The sequence below is a fragment of the Macaca thibetana genome, chromosome 8 (assembly GCF_024542745.1).
Source record: "Macaca thibetana thibetana isolate TM-01 chromosome 8, ASM2454274v1, whole genome shotgun sequence".
Classification (NCBI taxonomy): Eukaryota; Metazoa; Chordata; class Mammalia; order Primates; family Cercopithecidae; genus Macaca; species Macaca thibetana.
Window position 1 is genome coordinate 22,120,244 of NC_065585.1, and position 12,316 is coordinate 22,132,559.

At 45.8% G+C, this 12,316-nt stretch overlaps 1 protein-coding gene across 1 annotated transcript in view; it reads right to left on the reverse strand.

The window, feature by feature from the left end:
- Window positions 1-1,715: 1,715 nt before the first annotated feature.
- ZHX2 (zinc fingers and homeoboxes 2) overlaps window positions 1,716-12,316 on the reverse strand; it is a 193,752-nt gene continuing 183,151 nt past the window's right edge. The window contains exon 4 of the mRNA XM_050801522.1: window positions 1,716-3,300. The gene's annotated coding sequence lies outside the window, so the exon portion shown is untranslated. The remainder of the gene's footprint in view (window positions 3,301-12,316) is intronic.

Here is a 12,316-nt window from a genome sequence, read left to right on the forward strand (position 1 = left end):
GAAGAGCGTGAACCTGGGAGGCGGAGCTTGCAGTGAGCCGAGATTGCGCCACTGCACTCCAGCCTGGGTGACAAAGCGAGACTCCGTCTCAAAAAAAAAAAAAAAGATAGCTATTATTTTTACTTTTGTTTTATTTATTTTTTTTGAGATGGAGTCTTGCTCTATTGCCTAGGCTGAAGTGCTGTGGAGTGATCTTGGCTCACTGCAACCTACGCTTCCTGGGTTTAAGCAATTCTCATGCCTCAGCCTGAGTAACTGGGATTACAGGCACCCACCACCACACCCAACTGATTTTTGTATTTTTAGTAGAGATGGGGTTCACCATGTTGGCCAGGCTGGTCTCGAACTCCTGACCTCAAGTGATCCGTCCTCCTCAGCCTCCCAAAGTGCTGTGATTACAGTTGTGAGCCACTGTACCTGACCTATTTTTATTTTTGAATAGCTGTCTACATGCAACTTTGCTGAGTGGTAAAGAGAACTATGGGGATTTCGGAGATTGTGTAAAGTTACGGAGAATCTACGGCCCCTGCTCTCAGCTTGGGGGAACTGACAAGCTGACCAAATGAATCCTGAGCTGTGTGGTGAGGGCTATGTGCAGAGATGGGGATGGTGTCATTGGAGCCTACAGGATGGGAGACTGAGGGCATCCCCCAGAGAAGGCCAGGCCCTTTTGATTCTTGAACTTTTCAGTGTTTCCTGTATTTTGGGAAGTGGGTCTTTCCCCTTATCTGTAGAATAAACACATGCTAAGTTTAGATAAACTGGCCAAAAGTCTGTAAGTTCCCGTAAAAATGAAGCATCTAGACCAGAAGTTCCCAAAGTGAAGAACTTGTTAGCAATGCACATTCTCAGTTCCCACCCCAGACATACCCATCAGACATTCTACCCAACCTTCCAGGTGATGCTGGTGCCCACTCATGTTTGAGAACCACTGGTCTGGATGAGTGTCAAGTGCGAAGAGTGAGGGACTCTTTAAACCTCACCAGAGCAGAGATACTTAAAAGCCACCTTCTCAGAGAAATGGCAGTGCCCCAGCTACCACTCGCCAGCAGCCCAGGGAGGGGGAGTGACTGAGCTCAGGTCACCCAAGGGCGAGCCTGCACACAGAGGGGCTTTTCACTCCCACTCGGAAGCTCTTCTCTTGACTATTTTATGAATCTATTTGAGAGACCCTGGAGAAGGGGGGACCTATAATTTCCTTCTCTGTGTCAAAGAGATCTGCTGAAGATTCCTACAACAACACTTACATCTGGTTATTTTCTGGGAGGGAGGGAGGGGCCAAAGTTTCGCTCTTGTTGCCCAGGCTGGAGTGCAGTGGCGCCATCTTGGCTCACTGCAACTTCCGCCTCCTGGGTTCAAGCGATTCTCCAGCCTCCTGAGTAGCTGGAACTACAGGTGCACACCACCACTCCCAGCTAATCTTTGTATTTTTAGTAGAAATAGGGTTTCACTACATTGGCCAGGCTGGTCTCGAACTCCTGACCTCAGGTGATCCACCCGCCTTGGCCTCCCAAAGTGCTGGGATTACAGTGTGAGCCACCGCGCCAAGCCTATATCCCACTTTTAAAGTCCAGTTTGTGATGTCAGATCCCTCCTAGATGGTAAATGAGAAATGTGACCCTATGAACTTGAAACCGGAGGTACTCAAGTCAGAACCCTTACACCAAGCCCTCGGGAGCCAGACAACAATAAAGAAGACGAAGTAGAGGAAAAGGTTATAAAAATGTTTAGTCTTTGCTTTATTGAGTTACAACAAATGAGCGACAAGTTAGAAAAATTGGTTTTATTCAAACTTCCTAGCAATTGACTTGTGTGGTGTACTCAAATGGGGGGCAATGTGGGACGGGGGAGGGATTGCAACCAGAATTCATATTGCAACATGTACACCAGATATGTCTCTTGGTTTTCCTTCTTTTAAAAGGTAGGGCTAACTGAAAAAAAGTGCACTCAGGTATCTAAAATTTTCCCAAAACAAACACACACACAAACAAAAAAAATCAATTCATGGTGAGGCTTTGAGCTAAAATCTTGTCAAATACCACACCGAGAAAAGGCAGTGAAGAAGAGAAATGAAAACCAAAGCCATTCACCTTTGTACCCTCCAGATAGGAAGATCTTATTGTTGTTGTTTTAATGTCACAATAGTACTGATCATACTAACAGAGGCAGGAGCCTCTTCCGCTGGTATTTAGAAAGGTGCTTAAAGAGGCCGGGCGCGGTGGCTCACGCCTGTAATCCCAGCACTTTGGGAGGCCGAGACGGGCGGATCACAAGGTCAGGAGATCGAGACCATCCTGGCTGACACAGTGAAACCCCGTCTCTACTAAAAATACAAAAAACCAGCCGGGCGAGGTGGCGGGCGCCTGTAGTCCCAGCTACTCGGGAGGCTGAGGCAGGAGAATGGCGTAAACCCAGGAGGCGGAGCTTGTAGTGAGCCGAGTTGGTGCCACTGCACTCCAGCCTGGGCGACAGAGCAAAAGACTCCGTCTCAAAAAAAAAAAAAAAGAAAGGTGCTTAAAGAACTCAGCCACCTGCTACCCAGTTCTCCCAGGGCTGGCTGGACACAGCCTGGCCCAAGAGGCCAAGAATTTGCGAAGCCAGATCCCCTCTTGGCAGTTCATAAAGCCTTCTGTTGGAGTAAGGCAGGGACCCCCCCAAAAAGCAGCCAGGGGAAGAACTGGAAAGGAATTTGATTTGGAGGATCTGTCGCCTGTCACCTCTCTCCAGGTTGAGACAGAGGCCTGGATTTCAGCCCTTCCTGCCGAGAAATCTCCCAAATTTCAACCTACCTTTAAAAATAAAGTCTCCCTACTTAAAATCCAGTAGATATCATGGCACTAATACTAACACCCCTTTCCCCAAATTAATAAAACAAAAATAAAAAAAGAAAAGGAGAAAAGAGAAAAGCAAGGTGGTTAGCCCTCCCTCCTGAAAAAATCCTTACAATGGTAGTGCTGGAAAAGGAAGTTGCCCTTGATTAAAAAGGTAACAAAATTCCCATATTGTACAAATCAGTTCCAGTATAGCAAGAGGTGAGGGCTAGGGCAGAGGAGCAAACTATGTACAAGGACCCATTGAAAACGCAGTAGTAGGACTTTGGCACTATGAACAATTCCCACCGGTCCTCTGGGAGGTGCGTCTGAGAGTTGCTGGGCTTCTGCCCCCTCCAGGCACACACGAGCTAAGCAGTTCCATTTGGAGTCACTGGCGAGGGTGGCCCATGGCTGGGGAGGGACCATTTCTTCTTTCTTCAAAGACAGAGCATCCCCTTGATCAGCACAGCAGTTCTAACTGACTTCCCTAGAAGACACAAAACCACAGAGTCAAGATGTCAGGCAAACGACCATTGTTCCCTGGGGGGAAGATATCATGGTTTGCTTCTCCCTGGCTCTCCTGCGTTGGGGTGGGGGCCTTCCAAAGCCATCCTAGGGCCTGGAAGAGAGACACGTGCCCTTCACGTACGGGGCCTGTTGTAAGGAAACGAGTATGTTTTCTGAGCACAGATCACCACTATAGGAAAAGCCTCCAGAATCAGGCCTTTGAAAACAGAATGACTTTCTGGGCAAGCGAAGGTGGTGGCCTGTGATTCTTTTCATCCTTACAAGACCCTTTTATTATTCCTAGGCAGTCAACCAGTCCCAGTGGCTCCTAAAAGGCCCTGGAGTCAGACAAATCTGGATTTGGGTCCTAACTTCTCCCCTTAGTGGCTGCAGGGCTGTACCTATATGACTTGATCTCTCTAGGGCTTAGTTTTTGCTTCTGTATAACACGGATGACACTAGCACCGACCTTAGAAAGTTGCTGCAATGGTGCCATGAGTTGATGTACACAACAGTGTTTGGACTAGCACCTGGCACATGGTAAGTATTGTAGATACTTCTACTGTTTTTATTAGATGGAGCCTTTTCCAAATGTGGTAGGATATAGAAGACGGATAAGTTGAGGGATTGTAAATGTGTTTTTATTTAATGTTTATATGAACTCTAAGAGGTGTAAATATTACTATTATTCCTATTTTACAGTTGAGGAAACTGAACACATAGGGGCCCAATAGGTTTCCCAAGATCACACAGCTAGTAAGTGGCAGAGCCAAGATTCAAACCCAGGTAATCTCTAGAGTCTGTGCACTTAATAAACAGAATTATTAAGAATCAGTAGGAAGAAATGTTTAATTCTTATACCCTTGGAAATAATGAAAATAGTCCAAGGACCTTGTGATAGGTGGAATGGTGTCCCCCCAAAAGTATATATTGAAGTCCTAAGTCTCAGTACCTCAGAATGTTACCCTGTTAGAAATGCCTTTAGAGAGGTAATAGTTAAATCAAGTGAAAATGAGGCCATTATGGTGGACTCTAATCCAACATGACTAGTGTCCTTACAGAAGGCGGAAATTTGGACACAGAGACAGATGTGCATAGAGGGGAGATGTGACGATTCACACACAAGAAGGTCACGCGATGATTGAGGCAGATATTGGGCTGACGCATCCACAAGCTAAGGAATGCAAAGGATGGCTGGCAGACACCAGAAGCTGGGAGATGGGCACAGAGCAGATTCCCGCACAGCTCTCAGAAGGAAGCAACCATCACAGACTCCCTGATTTTTGTCTTCTGGCCTGCAGAACTGTGAAACAATACACTTCTATTGTTTTGAGTCATTCCGTTTGCAATACTTTGTGGTAGGTTGAGGAAATGAGGACAGGTCTCATCATTACTTTTGCCTCCTCCTAAGATCTAGAGATCCTGGGAAAGGGATCCAAGGCTCAGGTCTGTAGAGCACACAACCAGTATCCCATGACGGGCTGGAAGTTTCTCAGATCTGTAGATTCCTGGAGTCACTGGCCTTTTTTTTTGCCTCCCTCCTGGGAAGGCTGTTTGGCCACTTCTCTGGCTGAGAAGGTGCTGATAAGTGTTTTTTTTTTTTTTTTTTTTTTTTTTTTTTTTTTGTACAGGGGCCAACAGCAAGCAAAGTAGACTTCTCAGCCAGAGGCATCAGATGATCATCGATAGTGCCATTGATGCCTAACGTCTGGATGTTAAACGTACCCACATTCCCTAGATGCTCCTGGGAGTAAGACTGAATATTGGAGTTAAGAAACCAATTTATAAAAGTCTGCAGACAAAACCAGATTCCAGGGTGTCCTTAGGATCTCGACTACCTAAAAGTGATCCAACCAAAGTCATCAAGTTGTAAACACTGCAGGGATCCTTATAGCTGATGCTGTCAAGATCACTCATTTCACCAGGGGGGAAAAAAAAGGAAGCTTGGGAGGAAAAGTGATTTCTCCCAGGCCATGGCCTGCTCAGTGGCATGGTCAAAAACAAGAATGATCATGACTTTCCCTCCAACAGTGAGAGTAGCTAGTTTCTGGCACCAGGCCCCATGCTAAGTGGTAATATGGCTCATCTCATATACTCCTTACAGTGACCGGCAGGTGATTGGTAGACCCACTTCACAGTGAAGAAATGGAGGCTTACAGAGACTAAATGTTGTGCTTAACATTGGGTAACCAGTGAGTGGTGGAGCCGGATTCCACCTTGGCCAGTCCAACTTCAGAGCCTCCTGATTCTTAATTGCTCCTCCCTGTACCTATTTTGCATCCAGGTCATGCACAGCCTCTCCATGCACAGAGCTAGGTGGCAACTGAAGACAGCACGATGGCTTCAAAGGTAGGAGGCTGGGACACCCAGTGAGGACCACGAACCTTATTGCTGATCCCAGGCAGAGCCACAGGCACTCCCTGGGTGGGCACAGTAGCCCACCGCCAGCCTCTGCTGGTGCTTTCCAAGAAACAAGGTTTTCCCCAGCAAATGGGGACTTCCGCAACCTTTGGGAGGGAGGCTGCCACTGGTTGGATGTCTACCTGAACGCTTACAGATCCTAGGAGACAAGGCCCAAGGTTGGGAGACAGCTACTGATATTCTTCCTTCCAACCTGGCTAAAGTACGTTGGATCAGCACAGGATTGAGGGATGGGGTGGAAAGAGCTGTGGAGATGGAGAAAGCTGGGATCCAGGATCTGCCACTTCCTGGCTATATGCCGAGGTTGGTTACTTAACCTCCCAGAGTCTCACTTCCACTGCACAGAACCCATGGGCTGCTGGCAGGGTTACAGACAGGGTCCTGTAATCAGGTCAAAGCAATCAGGTCCTGGTACTTGACAGGGGCTCAAGATAGATGGCTTCACTTTTCCTGAGGAAGGCCAGGCATTTAGTTGGGGCCTTAGTGAGCTCACCTGTGTGTATGTGAGTCTAACCATCTTCTGTCTCTCATATTACAGATGACACTGAACACTTCTCTTCAAGTGATTGGCAAAAACTCCAGCTTTTTAGATAAACCTCATCATTAAGGTGGTTCTCCATCCGGCAGTGTGTTTCTATGATTCCTTGTGTAACTTCTTATGTACAAACATGTACAACCCTCCAGTCATATATATTCCTTAACAAATGATGAGCAAAGCTCTTAAAATAAACACACACGCACGGACTGCAAGGCCAAAAGGATGGCCTGAGAAAAGGGAGACAAAGTCAAATTGACTTTGTGTGGCTTTCGCAGAGGTCTCAGATGTGTATGGATGGCTATGGGCCCTGGGAACCCCCTCAGAACCACTTGGACTTTCTCTGTGGACCTTTTCCAGGGTATTGAGCAGTGGACAGGATTTGGGTTATGGGAGCTGGAGTCACCCTCAAAAGGAGACTGGGAAGATGCTGGCAACAGAAGACAGGGGCCTGCCCCTTCTTCAGGGGTGTCTTCCTTGGACGTCCTTCCCCAAGGCCCTCGGTAGACGTGCGGTAGAGTGGGTGGAGGCTGTCCTCCTAGGGTGGTGACAAAGTCCACATTTCAGGATTGCTGTTCTATAGAGCATTGCAGTGCTTTGGGCTGTGAGGCTCTTGCTAACTCCCCTGGGCTTCTGTCAGAGTCCTATTACCTGGTCAGAGACAGTCACCCTGCAAAAGACCAATGCCCCATCCTAGAGTGCGACTCAGAGCCCTGGAGGACGCTGCAAGGCCATTGGGCAGGCATTTCCTTATGGCCCCCTGGGACATTTCTACCACGTGATGGCCAGTCTGTCGGTGAACACGTCCCAGAATGGGAACCCACCGCCTCCTACCCTCCCTTTCTGTCTTGGGGAAAACTTGGAATGTTAAGAAGTACTAATTCTTCAGCAAAATCTGCTTCTCTGTTACTTTCCTCATTGAAGAAACAAAACCAGAATTGTTTTCCCATGTGACAGCTTTCTGTTTCTGTTTCTCTTTAATTTTCCCAGGAGAACTTTCCCTAGGGCCCTAGGGACTTGGGAGTGAATAATACTGCACTCCATGAGAAAGGAAAACAAACACCGAGAGAATGATTTATTATTTCTCCATAATATTTTCTTTGAGAGGTGTAGCAAGGTTTATTGCTCATTTGCCGAGTGCTTGTTACCTGCTAAACATTTTGTTCCATTGTCATCTGGCTTCATTTTTGTTACGGACCAACTTGCCAGTTTAATTGTAGTTTCTCCGTAGGTAACGTCTTTTCTTTCTGGTTGCATTTTTTTCCCTCTTTGCCCTAGCTTTGTTGAGGTATAACTGGTTTGTAGAAAACCGCACATAATGGATGTAATTTGGTGAGTTTAGGCACATGCATACACTCATGTTACTGTCACTACAATCCAGTAACAAACATAAAGCACCTCCCAAAGTTTACTTGTGTCTATTTTTTTGGGGCGGATGGGGAGGTAAGGACCCAACATGAGATCTGCCCTCTGAACACATTTTGAAGTAAATATCTTACTGTTAACTACAGGCACTATGTTGTACAGCATATCTCCAGAAGTTACTCATCTGTATAACTGCAACTTTACACCCATTGTACAAAAATTCCCCACATCCTCCTGCCCCATCCCTGGTCAACATTACTCCATTGTCTACTTCTATACCACTCTGTAATCTTTCCTCCCCTCCCCTCCCCTCCCCCGTCTTTCCTTCCCTTCTACTTCTATACCACTCGGTAATCTTCCCTTCCCCTTCCCCTTCCCTTCCCCTCCCCTCCTCCTCCTTCACCTCCCCCCTCCCCCCCCCCCCCTCCCTCCCCTTCCCTTCCCCTCCCCCTTCTCTCCCCTTCTCCCCTCCCCTTCCACTTCTATACTGCTCCGTAATCTTCCCTTCCCTTTCCGTTCCCTTCCCTTCCCCTTCCCCTTCCCTTCCCCTTCTCCTTCCCTTTCCTTCCCTCCCCTCCCCTTCCCCCCGTTCCCCCCCCCTCCCCTCCCCTCCCCCCCCTCCCCTCCCCTCTCCCTCCCCTTCTCCCTTCCCCTCCCCTTCCACTTCTACACGGCTCTGTAATCTTCCCTCCTCTTCCCCTTCCCTTTCTCCTTCCCCTTCCCCTTCCCCTTCCCTTCCCTTCCCCTCCCCTTCTCCCACGCTCCCCTCCTGTCTCCTCCCCTCCCCTCTCCTCTCCTTGCCTTTCTTTTTGAGACAGAGTCTTGCTCTGTCGCCCAGGCTGGAGTGCAGTGGCATGATCACTGCAACCTCTACCTCCCGGGCTCAAGCGATTCTCATGCCTCAGCCTCCCGAATGGCTGGAACTACAGGTGTGTGCCACCACACCCGGCTCTAATTTTTGTATTTTTAGTAGAGATGGGATTTTACCATGTTGGCCAGGCTGATCTCGAACTCCTGGCCTCAAGTGATCCACCTGGCTTGGCCTCCCAAAGTGCTGGGATTACAGGCATGAGCCACTGCATCTGGTCTGCTCCATAATATTTCTTTTTTTTTTCCCCAAGACAGAGTCTCGCTCCAGCCCAGGCTGGAGTGCATTGGTGCGATCTTGGCTCACTGCAAACTCCGCCTCCCAGGTTCAAGTGATTCTCCTGCCTCAGCCTCCCAAGTAGCTGGGATTACAGGCACTCACCACCATGCCTGGCTAATTTTTGTATTTTTAGAAGAGATGAGGTTTCACCATGTTGGCCAGGCTGGTCTTGAACTTGTGACCTCAGGTGATCCACCTGCCTTGGCCTCCCAAAGTGCTGTGATTACAGGCATGAGCCACCGTGCCCAGCCTGCTTCATAATATTTGAGTTCAAACTTTCATTTCTTTTATTGAGGGTAGGGGGCACAGTCTGATTTTTAACTAGAATTGAAAAAGGGAAAATGTGTTGGCATGGAGGAGGATTAAGCAACTTCCCAGTGGATGACAAAACTCTGTGCCATCCCAAATTGTCTGTACACTAGACTTGGGTCGGTTTTGGCCACATCCCGCCAAAGCTCTCCTTCCCTGCAGTGGTTTGAAGGGCCTCTAGGGTTGGGGAACTTGCTGAGACCCACAGGCCAGGTATATATTCCCCAAGCTGCTTGCAGGGAGGCTCAAAGGCAGTAGGAATGCCTTTCCTGCTCCTGACCTATCAGTGCATATTGGCCATGGGAATTTAATAGAATCAGAGCAAATGGAATAGTATTTTAAATTCACTGGGCAGAGTCCCCAAAGTGCTTACATGTGTCGGTGGGTTTGAATTCCAGCTCCACCACTTTTTACCTCAAAGACTTGCATAAGCTACCTTTCTGCACTGCCCTCTCATCAGCCCTAAATAAAGAAACTAACGTGAAGCCCTGCCCAAGGAGAGTCTGAGCTCAGACTCGCCTAACCTTGCCCCCACCTGATGGTTTGTCTCTACCTGCCCTGGTAGCTGAAGACAAAAGACATAATCTTTTGGAAACTCTATGGCCCTGCCCATCGCCTAAGAAACCCAAGTACTCATTCTGGTCAATGTAGGGCAGGATTATATCCCCTTCTACTACTGCAGCTGGCACTCCCCTGAAAGCACCACCTCCTGGCTGGAGGCCAACCAACTCAAGCCATTACAGCAACTCATAACAGAACAACCCTGCTTTAAAGGGGCAAACAACAGTTAATGCCACTGCCTGCAACACCCTGGCTAACCAGAGGTCCTGAGTCTGTCCATGTGGCAATTTCACTGCTAGTGTAACCAGCATTCAAGAAAACCAGTGCACTAAACAAAGCTACAAACAAGGACTCCCACAGAGTCCACTTCATTCCCATGCCACCTCCACTGGAGCAGGTGCTGGTATCCAAGGCTGGGAGACCTGAAGATGGATCACATCACAGGACTCTTTATAGACATTCCCCAGCACGAGCCTGGGGCTCAGTAGCCCCACTGGGTGGCAAGACCCAGATAGGCAATAACAACTACTACAGTCTGGTGCTCAGGAAGCCAGAAAGAAAGGGCGAGAGCACCACATCAAGGGATCACCCCATGGGACAAAAGAACCTGAACAGCAGCCCTTGAGTTCCAGATGTTTCAATCGAAACAGTCTATCCAAATGAGAAGGAACCAGAAAAGTAATTCTGGCAATATGATAAAACAAGTTCTAAAACACTCCCGTAAGATCACACTAGCTCTCTAGCAATGGACTCAAACCAAGATGAAATCTGAATTGCCAGAAAAAGAATTCAGAAGGCTCATTATTAAGCCACTCAAGGAGGCACCAGGAAAAAGTGAAAACCAATTTAAAGACATTAAAACAACAATATAGGATATGGATGAAAAGTCTCTAGAGAAATAGATATCAAAAAGAAAAGACAATCACAACATCTGGAAATGAAAGACACATTTAGAGAAATGCAAAATACACTAGAAAGTTTTAACAACAGAATCAAACAAGTAGAAAAAATAGCTTCAGAGCTTGAAGACAAGGCTTTTGAATTAACCCAACCTGACAAAGAAAAAAACTAATTTTAAAAAACGAACAAAGCCTCCAATAAATTTGGGATTATGTGAAATGACCAAACATAAGAATATTGGTGTTTCTGAGGAAGAAGAGAAATCTTAAAGTCTAGAAAATTTATTTGAGGGAATAATCAAGGAAAACTTCCCTGGTCTCGCTAGAGATGTAGATATCCAAATATAAAAAGCACAAAGAACACGCAGGAAATTGATTGCAAAAAGATCATCACCTAGGCACATGGTCATCAGGTTATCTAAAGTCAAGATGAAGGAAAGAATCATAAGAGTTATGAGGCAAAAGCATCAGGTAACCTATAAAGGAAAATCTATCAGATTAACAGCAGATTTATCAGCAGAAATCCTGCAAGCCAGAAGTGATTGGGATCCTATCTTTAGCCTCCTTAAAAAAAATAATTACCAGTCAAGAATTTTGTATCCAGTGAAAGTAAGTTTCATAAATGAAGGAGATATAAAGTCTTTTTCAGACAAACAAATGCTAAGAGAATTTGCCACTACCAAACCAGCACTACAAGAAATGCTAAAAGGAGTCCTAAATCTTAAAACCTCAAAATACACTAAAATAGAACCTTCTTAAAGCATAAATCTCATAGGACCTATGAAACACTAACACAGTGAAAAAAAAAACCCCAAGGTATTCAGGCAACAATTAGAACGTGAATAGAACAGTACCTCATATCTCAATACTAACATTGAATGTAAATGGCCTAAAGGCTCCGTTTAAAATACACTGAATGCTAGAACGTATAAAAATCTACCAACCAAGTATCTGCTGTCTTCAAGAGACTCACCTAACACATAAGGACTCACATAAATTTAAGGTAAGGAGCGGAAAAAGATATTCCATTCAAATGGAAACCAAAAGTGAGCAGGACTAGCTATTCTTATAGCAGACAAAACAGACTTTAAAGCAACAACAGTTTAAAAAGACAAAGAGGGACATTATATGATAAAAGAATTAGTTCAATACGAAAATATTACAATCCTAAATGTATATGCACCTAGTACTAGAGCTCCCAAATTTATAAAACAATTACTACTAGATCTAAGAAATGAGATAGACAGCAACACAATAATAGTGGGGACTTCAACACTACACTGACAGCACTAGACAGGTCATCAAGACAGAAAGCCAACAAAGAAACAACAGACGCAAACTATACCCTAGAACAAATGGACTTAACAGATATTTTCTGAACGTTGTATATTTCCAGGATTATTTATCTCCTCTAGATTTGTAGTTTGTGCTCATAAAGGTGTTCATAGTAGCCTTGAATGAACTTTTATATTTCTGTGGTATTGGTTATAATATCTCCCATTTTGTTTCTAATTGAGCTTTATTTGGATCTTCTCTCTTCTCTTTTTTGTTTGGTTAATCTCACAAGTGGTTTATTGATTCTGTTTATCTTTTCAAAGAAACAGTTTTTTGTTTCAGTTATCTTTTGTGTGTTTTTTTAAATTTCATTTGGTTCTGCTCTGATCTTTGTTATTTCTTTTCTTCTGCTGGGTTTGGGTTTGGTTTGCTCTTGTTTCTCTAGTTTCTTGAGGTGTGAACCCAGACAAGTCATGCCCACCAT